The sequence below is a fragment of the Globicephala melas genome, chromosome 15 (genome assembly GCF_963455315.2).
Source record: "Globicephala melas chromosome 15, mGloMel1.2, whole genome shotgun sequence".
NCBI lineage: Eukaryota > Metazoa > Chordata > Mammalia > Artiodactyla > Delphinidae > Globicephala > Globicephala melas.
Window position 1 is genome coordinate 50,123,805 of NC_083328.1, and position 22,923 is coordinate 50,146,727.

Below are 22,923 nucleotides of genomic sequence, written 5' to 3' on the forward strand. Positions count from 1 at the left end.
AACTGCCCATTCTCCTTTCTTGGTACCCTGCAAATAAACACTGTACTTTCCTTCACCACAATCTGGTGTCAGTAGATTGGCCTTGCTGTGAGGCAGACAAATGGACTCAACTTTGGCCTGGTAATGCTTCCATTAAGGACTTAGATTGACTCATTTATATCATAGCAGTTAGAAAACAATCCCTGAATTGAAGGAATGTTGAGCAAGTCTTCCTTTAGAATACAAGCAGTTTGTGGATAAATGTGTTTAAATATATCAGAGTCTGCACTTTTCTCTGGGTTAAAGTCTAAGATCATGTAAGGAAATGATAGTGAATCTGAAATAAACACCTCAGAAATTCTCTTGATACAGGGTGAAAAAAGAAGAACAAAGGGTATTACTTACCCCTCAGTTCTATAAGGGTTAAGTGGTAACCCACTAACAGTTGCCCACCAACAGTGCACTCTGGGAGGAATTCAGGATGAAAAACAGGACGAGTCACTCTGTGCTTTGGACAAGCAGTCCTCTTAGATAGTTCAATGTATATCTCAGGAAGAATTATGATGAACTCAGATTCTTGCATCTTCCCATACATAGAAAAGCACTAAAATCATTAACTCAAGATATCTTTTCTTTGTGATTAGCAGTAATCTTTCACCAAGATGTATGCTTGACTGCACGTATTCCCTAGTCACAAGTCATATATAAACTGGCTTTTCCCCTGCCTCTTCTGAGCAGTTTCTTCAGGACTGAGTGTCTGTCTCCTAGGCTATAGTCCTCAGTAAGACCCTGAGTAAAACTTAAACTCACAACTCTTATGTTGTGCATTTTACTTTGACATCAGCATATTTTCATTATTTGTAGGCTACTGTTATATTATTTAGATCCTATTGTTGGAGGGAAAGAAAACTTTCCTCTAACTTTCTAAGTTCTTCTAGCTGGTCTAAGAATTAAATTGACATGATATAGATTAACAGGAGAATATCAAATTTAATTTAATACATACAGGAATCGCACATACATGAGAGGGTCAGAGACCCCACATATATCAGAGGGTCAGAAACAGAAGCATAAAATGGTCTATATACCATCCAGAGGTAAGGAATGGGATAGGGGTCTGGGGCTTCTAAGGACAGAAGGTTGTTTCACAGGATGATAAGAAGAAGAGCAGATGTTTGGTAATTAGACGTTTGCCCTGCCATATAGATGGGGCCACTTAGGTAAAATGTATCTGTAATAAATCTTTCCTAGGAAAAATACCCTGCTTAAATTCTTCTAGGTGGTTAAAAGAGGGGTAGTAGTTTCTCTTAAACCCTCAGGATCTTGATTCCTTTTAGCTCAAAATAATCCTCATGCAAAAGTGACACATTTTAGGGGAGGTTCATTCTGAACCCCTACATCATGAATTTGGTTATTTTTAAATTTACTGTATCAGTCTAATTTTTATAATATATTAAATTTCTTGTATAATTGTATTTTTATCGTTTGTCTTATATTTCTAGTAATTTTTGCTTTATGTATTTAGCTGCCATACTGTTTGTGCATATAAATTTATGACATAACTGATTCCTAACTTTTGTCTTTTATTGTTAAATAGTGTCTCTCCTTTTCTTAGGTAGTGTTCATAACCTTTCTTTCCTCCTGGTCCAATAATCATTTCTTTTTGTTTGCTATACCTCAATCTCTTATTTTTAAACTTTCATTATAAATTTATTTTGTTTATTCTGCTATGACCTCTTTTTTCTTTATTTTTCTGGTTTGCTCAAATTCCTCCTTGCTAACTTGGGAAATCTGATGAACTTTTCTATCCCATTAATAATCACCTTCCATTTTCAGGCACTAATAATCTATTTTTTTTTATTTTATAAAAATAACTTTTCTCCACCTATCTCCAGATGCTCTGTTCTCCCAATGTTTTCCCCAATCTAAAAAGAACACTTTCACATCCCCATTCTACTTTTCCACCCCTAGATGACATCTTAGGCATGATCTTATATCCCTCCAACCTTCTTGGAGGGATCTTACATCCCTCCAAGCCCAAAGGCAACTCTTGTGTTTGGCCAAGATAATTTAGAATTTCTAATTCCAGACAATTATTATACTATACTGGAAGTATGAATATTCTATGTCAATGCATATAACACAATCCTAAGAAATCAATCTTTTTTTTTCATGGAAAGGCCAGTTTCATGTTGTGGTTATGAGTTTGGGCACTGGAGTCAGATTATCTGAGCTTGTGTCTCAGCTCCCCTGGCTGCTAACTATGTGTGATATTGTGATTTATAGTATGAAATATCTTTGGTCTTCATCCCCATTTCTGGCACAGAGCTCCTGAAACTCTTGGAATTCCTAAGAGATGAGAGCAACAAAGACGTCTTTTGTTATATTTATGAGGTGACTTTTGGACCCCACCTAAGGATGGGTGCTGGTTTCCAGGAGAACCAACCTTGTGATTAGCAGGTTGGAAATTCTAGTCCCAACCTCCTACCTCCAGGGAGGGAAGAGGGGTTGGAGGGTGAATCAATCACCAATGGCCAATTAGTTAATCAATTATGACTATGTAATAAAGCCTCCATAAAACCCCCAAAAGATGGGATTTAGAGAGCTTCCAAGTTGAACCAGAAAATTTCCATGTGCCATTGTGCAGGGCCCCAAACTCCACAAAAACAAAAACTCCTTTGTCAGGACCTTGAGACTTAACCCTATGTATTTCTTCATCTGGCTATTGATAAATGTCCTTTAATATCATTTGTAATAAACCAGTAGTCTAGTGAGCAGACAGTTTTCCTGAGTCTTTTGAGCCATTCTAGCAAATTAATCAAACCCAAGGAAGGGATTATGGGAACCTCCAATGTATAGCAGGTTGGTTAGAAGGCCAGATGACAAACTGGACTTGCTATTGGCATTTGAAGTGGAGAGCAATCTTTTGGGAATGAGCCCTCTACCCTGATGCTAACTTGAGTAGATAGTGTCAGAATTGAGTTGAATTGTAGGACACCCAGCTGGATTCTGAGAACTGCTTGGTGGTGTGGGAAAATCAACGCCCCACCACACACACACAATGGAGTCAGAACCTTTACCGTGTAAGCTTGGTCAAGTTAAATTTCTTTTTTGTGCCTCAGTGAAAAGAATAATAGCATTGTGGTGGTTTAAAGTGTCCACACGTTCTTTGACCCTCCCTTCAAAATAGTAGAGCTTACTTCCCTTCCCCTTTCACGGATCCAGGATTTGGTCTTACTTCTAATGACTAGAATAAAGTGACTGTGACAGCGTGTGACATCAGATAAGATCATAAAAGACATTGTGGTTTCTGAATCTCTCCTCTTCAGAATGTTCACTCTAGAGCAAGTCAGCTGCTATGTTACAAGGATACTCGGGCAGTCCCGGGGCAAGGCCCATGTGGCAAAGACTTGAGGCCTCCAGCCAACAGCCTTGTGAGTAAGTCATCTAGAAAGTGGATCCTTCAGTTCCAGTCAAAACTTCAGATGTCTGAAGCCCTGGCAGCAGATATCAGGCTTTTTCCTGTGTCAAGATCATCCCCCAGCCTAGGTGACCAATGGCCAGGCTTAATGGAGACTTTGCCATAACATGCTTGATGTGTTCCTCTCCCACCCGCCAAAATGCCACAGGAAGTATAAACAAGAGATAGTGGAGAGAAAAATGTACTAAAGTTGGCAGAGTTTGGGCAAATCAGAGTTTGGTGCCTGAATATTTCCTACATTCAAGCAGGTCAGACAGGGTGGACAGAGGCCTGAACATAAAACTTTTGAAGTTGTATGCCGAACCATATGAATGATACCTGCTTCTTATTTGGGCATTTCTAAAGGCAAGAGGATCCTTGACGGATCTGAGCCAACAGGACATGGTGGGATAAAAATGTAAGCAAAATCATCCACCCTCCCTTCATTCCCTAAGCTCTCAGAGGACAGCAAGTAAGACCCCACAAGTTTCTCTATTTCCAAAGGAGAGATCTCTGAGGTTAGCTGAGGAGCAGTTGTGAGCCAGTCTGGCGGTAGAGCAATGGAACAGTGGGACACACCTCCTAAAGGGAGTGTGCATAAATTGTGGGCTCTGAAGAGAAACACAACTGAGATATGGCAAAAAGGTAGGGGTGTGTCTAGAAAAATATGTCCACCAGCTATGTTGAAACCATCACATCAATAATTATTAAAAAGTCAAATTCTCCCGACCTGCCCAGCAGCTGATAATCCCAATGGAAGACAGCTTTTTCCACCAGGGAACCATCAGTCACCATCACTTATCCAAGCAGCTTTTCTTTCCTCCCTTTCCTCTCTTCTTCCCACCAGCACACCCCAGTGATGGACAATGTGCTAATACTGATAATACTTGGATTTCTGACTACTTATGACTGCTATCATAACAGGATTAGGTAGAAAATTCCAGATTAGACTAGATTATTGAATAAGAAAACATTTAATTTATCCATCACTGAGCAAGAATGAGGGCTTTGCCAAGAATATGATTGGTTATGGAAAGGGTTACCATGTGTAGTGGTTTGGTTTACACCTTGTGTTCAGGCTTCATTGTTAGGAGATGCTGCAACTATATTCTGGCCATGAGGGAGCAAGCTTTAGGACAAAAGCCAACTAGCTAAGTCTAGCAGAGCAAATTCCAAAAACTTGGAGCTTTAATAAACTTGAACTAACTTGGACCTGCCCTACTTCTGACTTCAAACTAAGTGAGAAAATAATTTTCTGTATTTTTAAGCTATTTTGAGATGACAAAAACATGCTGACATAGCATCCTGACAGCAACCTTTTGATACTCAAATTTCATCAATATTTGACACATTTATCAAATAAATCTTGATGTCTATCCTTCTATGCAATGTAAATATAGTCTGAATATCCATCCAGAAATTATAGCTGGTCTCAACATATAAATATTGTATGACCTATATTTATTAATAGTTATTCTTTCTCAACTTTCTTCTACAGTTCCATGTATAGGCAGAGTAAATCTACATTGTTATGTTGATTAGACAAAACATCAGGAAGTTACTGTTAATTGTACCTTTATTTCAATTATGGAAAAAAACCAAACCTTTCTCTCCTATTTAACATTCCCTAGATAAGCAGTTGAAGTAAACTAGTATGATTCTAAAGTAATTTGTGCACTAGATAGACCAGAGTATAGGTATGTATCTCCAAAATATATAGGCACAATTGTTCTAGAAATTAGATCTTCATTAAATAAAAAAGTTAAATGATTAACTTCAAGCTGATTAGATATTTTTATTAATTGCATCCTTAGCCAATGCTTCTTTTCACAGCTGCAACAATTAAAATATAATACATATTCAAATCAGTAATTGAATTAGTTACACCCTTAGCTCAGTGAAGACTTTTGAATAAATAGAATTCACGTACCATATTTTCATGCTTCATAACACTTGCTGTATCTTAGTTTAATGACTGCCATGTCTTGTACTATAAGAAGATTTTATTTTGAGTTTATTTTACACTATTCACAGGCTCATATACATGGGTTACAGGCTGTATCTAGATATGACCATGAACTGGGAGTTTGTTAACTACACTTGAGATGAGAAATTCTCCAGAGACACAGTCTGATTGGTTTTGCATACTTTCATATTTTCTACCTGCCCAGGTTTGCAAGGAAGATCCATGATGTTGTTTTCCTTTCATATGACCAAGCAGTAAAATGATTACTGCATTGAGAATTTTTGTTTTCCTGTGCTAAGTTCTTAAAATAACTCATGTTCAAAACAGTGAAGGAAGACTTTTTATAAAACAGTTTGGAAAGAAAACTTACTGCTTTTTATCTTGCTATTCTCAATAGTTTAATGATTTTAGAGTGCCCTTGAGACAATTTAGGAAGATTATTTAGGAAATAAAGCACAAATAATAAATTCATATTGTGTTAAACTGTGAACATTTTTTTTCTCGAATTCCCTTTGAAATGTCCTTGTGCATCTACGATACAGAAAGAATCCAATAGAGTAATATAATGGGGCCATATGAATTTGTGTTCTAGTTCCTGTCAATTGCATCTTTGTTTGAATCACATTTAGAAGAGATCCAGCCATGATACAAAACCAAAACAGCAGATAAGGGTGATGATAGACAATAATAAGATTTAGATCTTGGTCTTCATTTTGCCCTGGGCAATTAGAAGAATGAATATGGGTAACGGAGGTGGATATTGAACCCAAATTCATTTAACTTTCACTGGCATCACAGCAATTCATTCTTCATTCACTTTTTTCCAGGGAGTTTTGAATAATTGAACAATTTTAAACATAATTTCTACTGAAAGGGATATTTCTACTGAAAGGGATATTTTACTGACTCATTTAACAAGTCATTAGCAAGCACATACTTGTTATATGCCACTGTTCTAGATGTTGTGATTGCTCTTGCTAATAGTTCACAGCTGCCCCTTCTCCTGAGACTGCCCTGAGCCAGTGGATCCCATATACCAAGAGATTCCTGGGAGGTTATAATCCACCACTCACCCATCAAATGGGCGTAGACGTGAACAACTCTGTGGTGCTCTTCACACTCCAGAGCTGCTCCTGTGATCAGGCTGAGACTAGATTTCAGCTGCATTCTCATGCTTTGCGAGCTTCCCTGGCACTCTTCTCCTTTCCTCAGTCTCTTACAAGTGTCCTCTGAGAGCACTCCCTCAATAAATTACTTGAACGAGAATCCCTGGCTAATGCTCTGTTTCTAGGAAACCTGAAGTAAGACATAAGGCATCAGTCAAATTGCTAAGTACTCCTAGGTCAATGATACCATAGGAAGACAAGTATTATTATTATTATTATTATTTATGTATTCAGTTAACTAACTTCATTTATCATATAACTAATGTGTCATGGGTATATCATCAATCCTATAGGTACATTGAGAAAAGCAAGCAATAGAATCTCTTCCATGATAGAATGATATCAGAGAAAGAAATCATCTTTACAGTTTTCTGAAAATAGATTTTATTTTTCAAAGGCAAGAATTGTTAGCAAAAATCTTGAAATGTTTGCTGTATGGTTAATTGTTAGTAACTTGGACTGAGAGAGAAAGCTAACCTGAATTGATAGGAAGGAAAGATAAGTATTATTAAATGCCTCCAGTTTGAAGGCTTTTTACCAGAATATTCACTTCATCTTTGAAAAGCATCATGTTAGTAGTTTTACATGCTAATACAGTAATTTACACATTGATTTTTATAAAATTATTAGTGTGAAATTGGGGGAAAAGAAAATGACTACTAAATATACAGAAAAGTGTTAATTTGGGGAAGACATATGTAAATAAATACCCTTTTAACTAACTTCAAAGGACTCTCAGTATTATTTTTTAAATTGCATTTTGTTTAATTTGTTTCATTAACTATTGTTTGCTAAAAGGACATTGCAAGCAGAGAGAATATATTATGACTATAAGTGCTGTGTTGAATTTGATCTGTAACTGTATTTATGTATAAAAATGTCAGACCTCAGCACCTTCATTCTGAATCATGCTTTATACTATTCATAAGTGACTAATTCTGTAATACATTGTTCATAAAATTAAATGGTATATTTGGACATGAGAGAAATTCAGAATTATCTAATGTAGAGCTAAAAGAGTGAGATGCTAGAGAAATCTGGTCCATTTTCTACATTACTCAGTTGAGGAAATTGCAAGTTAGAAAGATAAAGTGAGTTATTGAAAGTCATGGAGGTAATTGGTGTTCATATCTAAAACCAGAAGGCAGAACAGGGTGTAGTAAACATATTCACTATAAGGTATAACTGTTGTAATTGTTGCTATTATTGGAAAAAAAGAATGAAAAATACAATAGAAATGAAATGAAGAATTAATAATTATCAATATAATTCTTTCACATAATTATATTATAATCACATATAATGATTCACGTAATTCAGGGAAAAGTCAACACTGTAGTTTCCTCCTAAATTAAATGGATATTTAATATGAGTTTTTCATTGCATAAAAATTAAAACAAAACTCTATTTATATTAACTAGTTGCTTCCTCTTATTTAAAAGATTTAATTCACTCAGTTAAGTAGTATCTATGGACCTGCCTCTGTTTCCTGTAAACTATGCTCTTGAAGTCACTTCTTATTGGAGAGCTGGCAGCTTTGGGGGACAGAATTTGGCAGTGTTGTATGGAATATTATTTGGGTTGAGTTTATTGAATAGAGTAGCACTTCTCAAACTGTCAGAGTACGTAAGAATCATCTGGAGACCTTGTGAAAAAGGCAGATTTTATAATGCAAGGCCACAAAATGAAATTAACAATTCAATCTATAATAGCATCAGAAAGAATAATACATTTGGGAAAAATTTAACAAAAAAAGTGCAAGGTTTGTAACTGAAAAGTACAAAGCATTGTCAACAGAAATTAAAAACCTAAATAAATGATAAGAAAGCCCATGTTCATGGATTGGAAGATTTAACATCATTAAGACAGCAGCACTCCCCAAACTAATTTAGAGGTTCAACACGATCCTTATCAAAATCCCAGCCACGTTTTTCCCAGAAATTGACTACTCATCCGTAAATGCATATGGAAATGCAAGGGACATGGATCAGCCAAAATAATACTGAAAAAGAACAGAGTTGGAGAACTGTTTCAAAACTTACTGCAAAGCTACAGTAAATGAAAGAGTATGGTACTGGCATAAGGATAGACAAATAGATAAATAGAATAAAACTGAAAGTCCAGAAATAAAGCAATACATTTATGGTCAAATGATTTTTAACAAGGTTGCCACGACAATTCAAGGGGAGACAGAATAGTCTTTTCAATAAATGATACTGGGACAGCTGGATATCTATATACAAAAGAATGTCTTCTACCTCACATCTTACACATAAAGTTAATTCAAAATGGATCAAAGAACTAAATATAAGAGGTAAAACTACAAAACTTTTAGCAAAAGTTTTACCTGTCACAGGAGCCCAGGAAAGAGTCTATGAGTATCAGCCCTCTGAAATGCGCAGCTTAGAACAGGGGAAGGAGAGAAACGGAGTTGTGGGAAAATAGACCCAAGACTGACATGAGACCATAAGGGAAGTGTAAATTTGTAATTTATCTTCATACGTGCCAAGGAATAACAAAAATAACAAAACCAGGAAAGCCTGGTTGAAAAGCTATTACCCTTTTTGCTTCCCAACATGCCTGAACATTAGAATCACCACGAAGGTTTCTAAAATCCTCTGCCAGGCTGCACCTCAGACTAATTACATCAGAAACTCTAAGGGTGAGACTGAAGCATCAGTGATTTTTTTTTTAATTAGGAGATTTCAATATACAGCCAAGGTTAAGAACTATTACTTTACGAAAAGGGATTGGACAGGTAATGTTTTATGTAGATTACTATTAGAAATTATAATAGAGAGCTTCACTTTTCTACTTTTTTAAAATATTTATTTATTTTATTATTTTAATTTTGTCTGTGCTGGGTCTTTTATTTTGAATTTTATTTAATTTATTTTTTTTACGCATGTTCTTATTAGTTATCTATTTTATACATATTAGTGTATACATGTCAATCCCAAACTCCCAATTCATCTCACAACCACCAGCACCCCACCACTTTTCCCCCTTGGTGTCCTTATGTTTGTTCTCTACATCTGTGTCTCTATTTCTGCCCTGCAAACAGGTACCTCTGTAGAATTTTTCTAGGTCCCTTGCATTGGCAGGTGGACTCTCAACCACTGCACCACCAGGGAAGGCCCTGTTGGAAGATTTTTAATCACAGTTTCAATTTCAATACTTTTGATTGGTCTGCTCATATTTTCTATTTCTTCCTGGTTCAGTCTTGGAAGGTTATACCTTTCTAAGAATTTGTCCATATATTCCAGGTTGTCCATTTTATTGGCATAGAGTTGCTTGTAGTAGTCTCTTAGGATGCTTTGTATTTCTGCAGTATCTGTTTTAACTTCTCCTTTTTCATTTCTAATTTTATTGATTTGAGTCCTCTCCCCCTTTTCTTGATGAGTCTGGCTAATGGTTTATCAATTGTGTTTATCTTCTCAAAGAAGCAGCTTTTAATTTTATTGATCTTTGCTATTGTTTTCTTTGTTTGTATTTCATTTATTTTTGCCCTGATCTTTATGATTTCTTTCCTTCTACTAACTTTGGCTTTTGTTTGTTCTTCTTCTTCTAGTTCTTTAGGTGTAAGTTTAGATTGTTTATTTGAGAGTTTTCTTGTTTCTTGAGGTAGGCTTGTATTGCTATAAACATCCCTTTTAGAACTTCTTTTGCTGCATCACTTCAGTTTTGGATCGTCATGTTTTCATTGTAATTTGTCCCTAGGAATTTTTTGATTTCATCTTTGCTATCTTCAGTGATCTCTTGGTGATTTAGTAGCACATTGTTTAGCCTGCATGTGTTTGTGTTTCTTACATATTTTCCCCTGTAACTGATTTCTAATCTCATAGCACTGTGGTCAGGAAAGATGCTTGATGTGATTTCAATTTTCTTAAATTTACTGAGGCTTGATTTTTGACTGAAGATATGCTCTCTCCTGGAGAATGTTCCGTGTGCACTTCAGAAGAAAGTGTAATCTGCTGTTTTTGGATGCAATGTCCTGTAAATATAAATTAAATCTCTCTGGTCTATTGTGTCATCTAAAGCTTGTGTTTCCTTAGTAATTTTCTGTTTGGATGTTCTGTCCATTTGTGTAAGTGAGGTGTTAAACTCCCCCACTATTATTGTGTTACTGTTGATTTCCTCTTTTATAGCTGTTAGCAGTTGCCTTATGTATGGAGGTGCTCCTAAGTTGGGTGCATATATATTTATAATTGTTATATCTCCTTCTTGGATTGATCCCTTGATCATTATGTAGTGTCTTTCATTGTCTCTTGTAACATTCTTTATCTTTTATTTATTTATTTTCTGAACACCTATATTAGAGTATAATTGCTTTACGATGGTGTGTCAGTTTCTACTTTATAACCAAGTGAATCAGTTATACATATACATAAGTCCCCATATCTCTTCCCTCTTGCATCTCCCTGCCTCCCACCCTCCATATCCCACCCCTCTAGGTGGTCACAAAGAACAGAGCTGATCTCTCTATACTATGCGGCTGCTTCCCACTAGCTATCTATTTTGCCTTTGGTAGTGTATATATGTCCATGCCACTCCCTCACCCTGTCCCAGACAACCTGTACCTCTCCGCGTATCCTGAAGTCCATTCCTAGTAGGTCTGCATCTTTAGTCTTGTCTTGCCCCTAGGTTCTTCTGACCATTTGTTTTTCTTTTTACAGATTCCATACATATGTGTTAGCATACAGTATTTGTTTTTCTCCTTCTGACTTACTTCAATCTGTATGACAGTCTGTCAGTCCATTCACCTCACTACAAATAACTCAGTTTCATTCCATTTTATGGCTGATTAATATTCCATTATATATATGTGCCACATCTTCTTTATCCATTCATCTGTTGATGGACACTTCGGTTGCTTCCATGTCCTAGCTATTGTAAATAGAGGTACAATTAACATTTTGGTACATGACTCTTTTTTTTTTAATTAATTAATTAATTAATTTTTTACATCTTTATTGGAATATAATTGTTTTACAATGGTGTGCTAGTTTCTGCTTTATAACAAAGTGAATCAGTTATACATATACATAGGTTCCCATATCTCTTCCCTCTTGCATCTCCCTGCCTCCCACTCTCCCTATCCCACCCTTCTAGGTGGTCACAAAGCACCGAGCTGATCTCCCTGTGCTATGCGGCTGCTTCCCACTAGCTATCTATTTTACGTTTGGCAGTGTATATATGTCCATGCCACTCTCTCGCTTTGTCACAGCTTACCCTACCCCCTACCCATATCCTCAAGTCCATTATCTAGTAGGTCTGTGTCTTTATTCCCGACTTACCCCTAGGTTCTTCATGACATATTTTTTTCTTAAATTCCATATGTATGTATTAGCATACGGTATTTGTCTTTCTATTTCTGACTTATTTCACTCTGTAGGACAGTCTCTAGGTCCATCCACCTCATTACAAATAGCTCAATTTCATTTCATTTTATGGTTGAGTAATATTCCATTGTATATATGTGCCACATCTTCTTTATCCATTCATCCGATGATGGACACTTAGGTTGTTTCCAACTCTTGGCTATTGTAAATAGAGCTGCAATGAACATTTTGGTACATGACTCTTTTTGAATTATGGTTTTCTCAGGGTATATGCCCAGTAGTGGGATTGCTGGGTAATATGGTAGTTCTACTTGTAGTTTTTTAAGGAACCTCCATACTGTTCTCTATAGTGGCTGAACCAATTCACATTCCCACCAGCACTGCAGGAGTGTTCCCTTTTCTCCATACCCTGTCCAGCATTTATTGTTTATAGATTTTTTAATAATGGCCATTCTGACTGGTGTGAGATGATATCTCATTGTAGTTTTGATTTGCATTTCTCTGATGATTAATGATGTTGAACATTCTTTCATGTGTTTGTTGGCAGTCTGTATATCTTCTTTGGAGAAATGTCTATTTAGGTCATCTTCTCATTTTTGGATTGGTTTGTTTGTTGTTTTGTTATTGAGCTGCATGAGTTGCTTGTACATTTTGGAGATTAATCCTTTGTCAGTTGCTTCATTTACAAATATTTTCTCCCATTCTAAGGGTTGCCTTTTGGTCTTGTTTATGGTTTCCTTTGCTGTGCAAAAGCTTTGAAGTTTCATTAGGTCCCATTTGTTTATTTTTGTTTTTATTTCCATTTCTCTGGGAGGTGGGTCAAAAAGGATCTTGCTGTGATTTATGTCACAGAGTATTCTGCCTATGTTTTCCTCTAAGAATTTGATGGTTTCTGGCCTTACATTTAGGTCTTTAATCCATTTTGAGCTTATTTTTGTGTATGGTGTTAGGGAGTGATTTAATATCATAATTTTACATGTACCTGTCCAGTTTTCCCAGCACCACTTATTGAAGAGGCTGTCCTTTCTCCACTGTACATTTCTGCCTCCTTTATCAAAGATAAGGTGACTATATGTGCGTGGGTTTATCTCTGGGATTTCTATCCTGTTCCATTGATCTATATTTCTGTTTTTGTGCCAGTACCATACTGTCTAGATTACTATAGCTTTGTAGTATAGTCTGCAGTCCGGAAGCCTGATTCCTCCAGCTCCATTTTCTGTTCTCAAGTTTTCTTTGGCTATTCGGGGTCTTTTGTGTTTTCATAAAAATTGTGAAATTGTTTGTTCTAGCTCTGTGAAAAATGCCAGTCGTAGTTTGATAGGGATTGCATTGAATCTGTAGATTGCTTTGGGTACTAGAGTCATTTTCACAATGTTGATTCTTCCAATCCAAGAACATGGTATATCTCTCCATCTATTTGTATTATCTTTAATTTCTTTCATCAGTGTCTTATAGTTTTCTGCATATAGGTCTTTTGTCTCCTTAGGTAGGTTTATTCCTAGATACTTTATTCTTTTCTGTTGCAATGGTCAATGGGAGTGTTTTCTTGATTTCACTTTCAGATATTCATCATTAGTGTATAAGAATGCCAGAGATTTCTGTGCATTAATTTTGTATCCTGCAACTTTACCAAATTCATTGATTAGCTCTAGTAGTTTTCTGGTAGCATCTTAGGACTCTCTATGTATAGTATCGTGTCATCTGCAAACAGTGACAGCTTTAGTTCTTCTTTTCCAATTAGGATTCCTTTTATTTCTTTTTCTTCTCTGATTACTGTGGCTAAAACTTCCAAAACTATGTTGAATAATAGTGGTGAGAGTGGGCAACCTTGCCTTGTTCCTGATCTTACTGGAAATTGTTTCAGTTTTTCACCATTCAGGACGATGTTGGCTGTGGGTTTGTCATATATGGCCTTTATTATGTTGAGGAAAGTTCCCTCTATGCCTACTTTCTTTAGGGTTTTTATCATAAATGGGTGTTGAATTTTGTCAAAAGCTTTCTCTGCATCTATTGATATGATCATATTTTTGTTTGTTTGTTTGTTTGTTTGTTTTGTGGTACATGGGCCTTTCACTGTTGTGGCCTCTCCAGTTGTGGAACACAGGCTCCGGACATGCAGGCTCAGTGGCCTTGTCTCACGGGCCCAGCTGCTTGCGGCTGTGGGATCTTCCCGGACCGGGGCACAAACTGTGTCCCTTGCATCGGGAGGTGGACTCTCAACCACTGCGCTACCAGGGAAGCCCTGTCATATGGTTTTTCTCCTTCAATTTGTTAATATGGTGTATCACCTTGATTAACTTGCATATATTGAAGAATCCTTGCATTCCTGGGATAAACCCCACTTGATCATAATGTTTGATCCTTTTAATGTGCTGTGGATTCTGTTTACTAGTATTTTGTTGAGGATTTTTGCATCTATGTTCACCAGTGATATTGGCCTGTAGTTTTCTTTCTTTGTGACACCTTTTTCTGGTTTTGATATCAGAGTAACGGTGGCCTCATAGAATGAGTTTGGGACTGTTCCTCTGTCTGCTATATTTTGGAAGAGTTTGAGAAGGATAGGTGTTAGCTCTTCTCTAAAAGTTTGGTAGAATTCGTCTGTGAAGCCATCTGGTCCTGGGGTTTTGTTTGTTGTAAGATTTTTAATCACAGTTTCAATATCAATGCTTGTGATTGGTGTGTTCATATTTTCTATTTCTTCCTGGTTCAGTCTTGAAAAGTTTTGCATTTCTAAGAATTTGTCCATTTCTTCCAGGTTGTCCATTTTATTGGCATAGAGTTACTTGTAATAATCTCTCATGATCCTTTGTATTTTTGCAGTGTCAGTTGTTCCTGCTCCTTTTTAGTTTCTAATTCTATAGATTTGAGTCCTCTCCCTATTTTTCTTGATAAGTCTGGGTAATTGTTTATCAATTTTGTTTATTTTCTCAAAGAACCAGCTTTTCGTTTTATTGATCTTTGCTATCGTTTCCTTCATTTCTTTTTCATTTATTTCTGATATGATCTTTATTATTTCTTTCCTTCTGCTAACTTTGGGATTTTTTTTGTTCTTCTTTCTCTAATTGCTTTAGGTGTAAGGTTAGTTTGTTTATTTGGTAGGCTTGTTTCTTATGGTAGGCTTGTATAGCTATAATCTTCCCTCTTAGAACTGCTTTTGCTGCATTCCATAGGTTTTGGGTCGTCATGTTTTAATTGTCATTTGTTTGTAGATATTTTTTGATTTCCTCTTTGTTTTCTTCAGTGATCTCTTGGTTATTAGTAGTGTGTTGTTTAGCCTCCATGTGTTTGTATTTCTTACAGATTTTTTTCTGTAGTTGATATCTAATCTCATAGCGTTGTGGTCTGAAAAGATACTTGATACAATTTCAATTTTCTTAAATTTACCAAGGCTTGACTTGTGACCCAAGATATGATCCATCACAGAGAATGTTCCATGAGCACTTGAGAAGAATGTGTATTCTGATGTTTTTGGATGGAATATCCTATAAATATCAATTAAGCCCATCTTGTTTAATGTATCATTTAAAGCTTGTTTCCTTATTTATTATTTATTTTCATTTTGGATGATCTGTCCATTGGTGAACGTGGGGTGTTAAAGTCCCTGAGTATGATAGTGTTACTGTCGATTTCCCCTTTTATGGCTGTTGGTATTTGCCTTATGTATTGAGGTGCTCCTATGTTGGGTGCATAAATATATACAATTGTTATATCTTCTTCTTGGATTGATCACTTGATCATTACATAGTGTCCTTCTTTGTCTCTTTAATAGTCTTTGTTTTAAAGTTTATTTTGTCTGATATGAGAATTGCTCCTCCAGCTTTGTTTTGATTTCCATTTGCATGGAATATCTTTTTCCATTCCCTCACTTTCAGTCTGTTTGTGTCCCTAGATATGAAGTGGGTCTCTTGTAGACAGCATATATACGTGTCTTAGTTTTTTGTCCATTCACCCAGTCTATGTCTTTTGGTTGGCATATTTAATCCATTTACATTTAAGGTAATTATCGATATGTATGTTCCTATTACGATTTTCCTAATCGTTTGGGTTTTATTATTGTAGGTCTTTTCCCTCTCTTGTGTTTCCTGCCTAGAGAAGTTCCTTTAGCATTTGTTGTAAAGCTGGTTTGGTGGTGCTGAATTCTCTTAGCTTTTGCTTGTCTGTAAAGCTTTTAATTTCTCCATCAAATCTGAATGAGATCCTTGCTGGGTAGAGTAATCTTGGTTGTAGGTCTTTCTCTTTCATCACTTTAAATATGTCTTGCCACTCCCTTCTGGCTTGCAGAGTTTCTGCTGAAAAATCAGCTGTTAACCTCATGGGGATTCCCTTATGTGTAACTTGGTGTTTTTCCCTTGCTGCTTTTAATATCTGTTCTTTGTATTTAATTTTTCATAGTTTGATTAATATGTGTCTTGGCATGTTTCTCCTTGGATTTTTCCTGTATGGGACTCTCTGTGCTTCCTGGACTTGATTAGCTATTTCCTTTCCCATATTAGGGAAGTTTTCAACTGTAATCTCTTCAAATATTTTCTCAGTCCCTTTCTTTTTCTCTTCTTCTTCTGGGACCCCTATAATTCGAATGTTGCTGCATTAAATGTTGTCCCAGAGGTCTCTGAGACTGTCCTCAATTCTTTTCATTCTTTATTCTGCTCTGCAGTAGTTATTTCCACTATTTTATCTTCCAGGTCACTTATCTGTTCTTCTGCCTCAGTTATTCTGCTATTGATCCCTTTAGAGAATTTTTAATTTCGTTTATTGTGTTCATCTCTCTTTGTTTGCTCTTTAATTCTTCTAGGTCTTGTTAAACGTTTCTTGAATTTTCTCCGTTCTATTTCCAAGATTTTGGATCATCTTTACTATCATTATACTGAATTCTTTTTCAGGTAGACTGCCTATTTCCTCTTCATTTGTTATATCTGGTGCGTTTTTGCCTTGCTCCTTCATCTGCTGTGTGTTTCTCTGTCTTCTCATTTTGCTTAATTTACTGTGTTTGGGGTCTCCTTATAGCAGGTTGCAGGTTCGCAGTTTCCGTTGTTTTTGTTGTCTGTCTCCAGTGTCTAAGGTTGGTTCAGTGGGCTGTGTATGCTTCCTGGTGGAGGGGACTAGTGCCTTTGTTCTTGTGGATGAGGCTGGATCTTGTCTTTCTGGTGGGCAGGCCCACGTCTGGTGGTGTGTTTTGGTGTTTCTGTGGCTTTATTATGATTTTAGGCAGGCTCTCTGCTAATGGGTGGGGTTCTGTTTCTGTCTTGCTAGTTGTTTGGCATAGGGTGTCCATCACTGTAGCTTGCTGCTTGCTGAGTGGAGATGGGTCTTGGTGTTGAGATGGAGATCTCTGGGAGATTTTTGCTGTTTGATATTACATGGTGCTGGGAGGTCTCTTGTGGACCAGTGTCCTGAACTTTGCTCTCCCACTTCATTGGCAGAGCCCTGATGGCTGGCTGGAGCACCAAGAGCCTGTACTCCACACGGCTCAGAATAAAAAGGAGAAAATAAAAAGAGAGAGAAAGAAGATAAAATAAAGTAAAATAAAATAATATAAAATTATTAAAATAAAACTTTAAAAATTATTAAGAAAAAATAATTTTTAAAGTAATAATAAAAAAACGGACAGTCAGAACCCTAGGGCAAATGGTAAAAGCAAAGCTATACAGACAAAATCACACACAGAAGCATACACATACATGCTTACAAAAAGAGGAAAAGGGGAAAAAATAATATATCTTGCTCTCAAAATCCACCTCCTCAGTTTGGGATGATTCATTGTCCATTCAGGTATTCCACAGATGCCGGTTACATCAAGTTGATTGTGAAGATTTAATCCACTGCTCCTGAGACTCCTGGGAGAAATTTCCCTTTCTCTTTTTGTTCACACAACTCCCGGGGTTCTGCTTTGGATTTCGACCCACCTCTTCGTGTAGGTCACCAGAGGGCATCTGTTCTTTGGTCAGACAGGAAGGGGTTAAAGGAGCAGCTGATTTGGGGGTCTCTGGCTCACTCAGGCCGGGGGGAGGGAGGGGTACAGATGCGGGGCGAGCCTGTGGCAGCAGAGGCCAACGTGACGTTGCACCAGCCTGAGGCATGCTGTGTGTTCTCTCCGGGAAGTTGTCCCTAGATCACAGAACCCTGGCAGTGGCAGGCTGCACAGGCTCCTGGGAGGGGAAGTGTGGATAGTGACCTGCGCTTGCACACAGGTTTCTTGGTGGCTACAGCAGCAGCCTTAGTGGCTCATGCCTGTCTCTGGGGTCCGCGCTGATAGCTGCGCCTCATGCCCATCTCTGGAGCTCCTTTAAGCAGCACTCTTAATCCCCTCTCCTCACGCACCAGGAAACAAAGAGGCAAGATAAAGTCTCTTGCCTCTTCTGCAGCTCCAGACATTTTCCCGGACTCCCTCCCGGCTAGCTGTGGCACACTAGCCCCTTCAGGCTGTGTTCACACAGCCAACCCCAGTCCTTTCCCTGGGATCCGGCCGAAGCCTGAGCCTCAGCTCTCAGCACCCGCCTGCACCAGTGGGTGAGCAGACAAGCCTCTCAGGCTGGTGAGGGCTGTTCAAAATCGATCCTCTGTGTAGAAATCTCTCTGCTTTGCCCTCCGCACCCCTGTTGCGGCACTCTCCTCCAAAGCTCCCCCCTTCTGCCACCTGCAATTTCCCCCCACAAAGAAGCTTCCTAGTGTGTGGAAACCTTTCCTCCTTCACAGCTTCCTCCCCGTGGTGCAGGTCCGATCCCTATTCTTTTGTCGGTGTTTGTTCTTTTGTCCTACCCAGGTACGTAGGGAGTTTCTTGCCTTTTGGGAGGTCTGAGGTCTTCTGCCAGTGTTTAGTAGATGTTCTGTAGGAGTTGTTCCATGTGTAGATGTATTTCTGATGTATTTGTGGAGAGGAAGGTGGTCTCCGCGCCTTACTCTTCCGCCATCTTGAAGCTCCCTCTCCATTCTTTATTTTAAAGTCTATTTTATCTGATATGAGTATTGCTACTCCAGCTTTCCTTTTATTTCCATTTGCATGGAATATCTTTTTCCACCCCCTCAATTTCAGTCTGTATGTATCCCTAGGTATGAAGTGGGTCTCTTGTAGACAGCATATATAGGGGCCTTGTTTTTGTATCCATTCAGAAATCCTATGTCTTTTGGTTGGAGCATTTAATCCATTCACGTTTAAGGTAATTATCAATATGTATGTTCCTATGACCATTTTCTTAATGGTTTCGGGTTTGTTTTTGTAGGTCCTTTTCTTCTCCTGTGTTTCCCACTTAGAGAATTTCCTTTAGCATTTGTTGTAGAGCTGGTTTGGTGGTACTGAATTCTCTTAGCTTTTGCTTCTCTGTAAAGCTTTTGATTTCTCTGTCGAATCTGAATTAGATCCTTGCCAGGTAGAGTCATCTTGGTTGTAGGTTCTTCCCTTTCATCACTTTAAGTATATCATGCCAATCCCTCTGGTTTGTAGAGTTTCTGCTGAGAAATCAGCTGTTAACCTTATGGGAGTTCCCTTGTATGTTGTTTGTCATTTTTCCCTTGTTGCTTTCAATAATTTTTCTTTGTTTTTAGTTTTCATCAATTTGATTACTGTGTGTATCAGCATGTTTCTCCTTGGGTTTATCCTGCCTGGGATTCTCAGCACTTCCTGGACTTGGGTGGCTATTTCCTTTCCCATGTTAGGGAAGTTTTCAAATATAATCTCTTCAAATATTTTCTCAGGTCCTTTCTCTCTCTCTTCTCCTTCTGGGACCCCTATAATGTGAACGTTGTTGTGTTTAATGTTGTCCCAGAGGTCTCTTAGGCTGTTTTCATTTCTTTTCATTTTTTTTTCTTTATTCTGTTCCACAGTAGTGAATTTCACCACTCTCTTCCAGGTAACTTATCCATTCTTCTGCCTCAGTTATTCTGCTATTGATTCCTTCTAGTGTGTTTTTCATTTCAGTTGTTGTATTGTTCATCTCTGTTTGTTTGTTCTTTAATTTTTCTAGGTCTTTGTTAAACATTTCTTGCGTCTTCTCAATCTTTGCCTGTATTCTTTTTCTGAGGTCCTGGATCATCTTCACTATCATTATTCTGAATATTTTTTATGGAAGTTTGCCTATCTCCACTTCATTTAGTTGTTTTTCTGGGATTTTATCTTGTTCCTTCATCTCGTACATAGCTCTCCGCATTTTGATCTTATCTATCTTTCTGTGAATGTGGTTTTTGTTCCACAGGCTGCAGGATTGTAGTACTTCTTGCTTCTGCTGTTTGCTCTCTGGTAGATGAGGCTATCTAAGAGGCTTCTCAGAGGGCATTATTTTTCTATTAGCCTTGTATTATTACAGTAGCAAATAACTGGAGCAAGTGAAGAAAGGAAGGAAGTAGGACAGACAAGGAAATTTCATAAATAGGGTCATTTTAATGGTGCATATAATATTTTAGACAGACATCTAAAAGGAGAAAAAATATTGAGCTGGCTGTCTTGACCCGAGTGGGCAATTCAAAGGGAGAATCTGATTAAGGGGAAAGAAAGCATGAGCAGCATTAGCAGCATTAGCTACTGGAAATAAGAGAAGTTAAAGTAATAAATCCAAGAGAAATTCGACAAATTAGCTGGACACTACAGAGAGAACCACAATACAAGAAAAGAGGTAGAACCGCAGAAAGGATTGCATTCTTTTGATCATAAAAGTGAGAGTATTCAAGAGTGTAAAAGAAAAAACAGAAGTAGGATCCAGTCACCAGGCACAGTGCACAGTGCTGCTTCTGGTTGCCCAGGCAACAGAAGCCTGCTCCTCATGCTAATGATAGTATAATGAGGAAAAACACAGGCAAATGCAGCCAGAATAATTAGAGGTGGAGTCATACCTGGTCCAGGGAGCTTCCTTTAGGGAAGGCTAGGTAGGAATTTGGGTGGGATTAATGTGAGAGGTTGTGAAGGGGATGGATTTATGTGTGAAAGCAGGAAGTCGAGGCTTCTGTAGTGCCTGATAATGAGGAACTAAGTTGGTGGCTACGTCTCCATGTTGTCTCTTGACGCACCTTGCAGTTCACCTGGGAATGGAGAATCCAGACAGCTGGGGCTCGGCAGCTGGCTCTCCTCTCAGGAAGTACAAACACTGATTTTTGATGGAGGAAAAATCGTAATTTACAAAGTTCAACCTGCTCTGCTTGAAATATGCTAATATTGTTTTTTGTTTTGTTTTTACTTAGTGGTCTTGCCTCCCTAGTTACTGAAAAATTTGTTTTGTGTTTAACACTTTAACATTAAAAATATTTTTAATATTGTGAAAGAACTATCTTTACAAATTGTCTCTGATATTTGAAGATACTTTCAAATATCTTTCATATATTAGGAAAAATATTAAAATATTTTACTTTTAAACAGTTGCTTTTTCAGTGGTTAAAGCAGAAATCAAAATGCTAAGTTCTTTAAAGCAAGGTTACTCAAACTTTCCTGTGCACAACAATCACCTGGGGATTTGATACAGATTCTGCTGGTCTGAGGTGAGGCTTAAGATTCTGCATTTCTAACCAGCTCCCAGGTAATGCCATTGCTACTTGTCAAGGACCTCTTGCTACTTTGAGTAGCAAGAATTTAATTCATTATGGTAGATACCAGTAAACAGAAATGGTAATTTGCTAGTTAAATGCTGACCCCCCCCCCCAAAAAAAATGGTTCTGATGAATCTAGAGCAGGACAGGAATAAAGACATGGACGTAGAGAATGGACTTGAGGACACTGGGAGGGGGAAGGGTAAGATGGGATGAAGTGAGAGAGTAGCATTGACATATATACACTACCAAATGTAAAATAGATAGCTAGTGGGAAGCAGCCGCATAGCACAGGGAGATCGGCTCGGTGCTTTGTGACCACCTAGAGGGGTGGGATAGGAAGGGTGGGAGGGAGACGCAAGAGGGCAGGGATATGGGGATATATGTATACATATAGCTGATTCACTTTGTTATACAGCAGAAACTAACACAACATTGTAAAGCAATTATACTCCAATAAAGATGTTAAAAAAATTCTCCAAAAAACAATATGCTGACCAAATATAATATTTTTGCTCTGTGCATTTTTTTTCATTTTTGGAAACAATTTTTGTCATATTTATTGTCTTCTTATAAATTACATAAGTAATGTGTGGTTATAAAACATTCAATAATTACAGAAATAGATGGAGTAAAAGTGAAAAATCCATATTCATTCTCCACCCTTCTCCTCCATCAACCTCTCTCCTCTGTGGATAATACTTTGGTATAATAAACACTTGTATATATAAATAAAAATAAACAAGAGTAGTATAATGCATACTTTGGTATTTATTGAGCTTTTAAATGCATTTAGATACACAAACATATGTGCAAATTCCACACATATAAAATATGAGAGAATCATATTGTATGGAATTTTCTCCTGCTTGCTTTTTAAAAAAATTATCAACTCCAAATTGACATCTTTCCATATCAGTATTCATTTAATTTTGTGGCTATTCCATTCTGACAATAATTCTTTATTATTTTTTTATTTATTATTCTTTATTATTTCCATTGGTCACTTTTAGAAATAGCAAGCATTTTTACATATATTTTTGTACATATGTGAGTATTTAATTTAGCTAATAGCTAAGTTAAAGTACATTTTAATCTTGGCAAATAATGACAAACTAACTTCCATGAATGTTGGGTGGTAGGCTATTTCTCCACTTCCTTATTAAACACTGGAGATCAGAACTCTTAAAATATTCACGAACCTTATGGACTTTAGTAGTTTTTTTGTTTTGTTTTTTGTTTTGTTTTTTTTGGTTTGTTTTTTGCAGTACACGGGCCTCTCACTGTTGTGGCCTCTCCCATTGCAGATCACAGGCTCCGGACGCGCAGGCTCAGCGGCCATGGCTCACGGCTCCAGCCGCTCTGCAGCATGTGGGATTTTCCTGGACTGGGCCATGAACCTGTGTCCCCTGCACTGGCAGGCGGACTCCCAACCACTGTGCAACCAGGGAAGCCCTTTAGCAGTTATTTTTAATTGCATTTCCCCACTTGGGGCTTGAACAT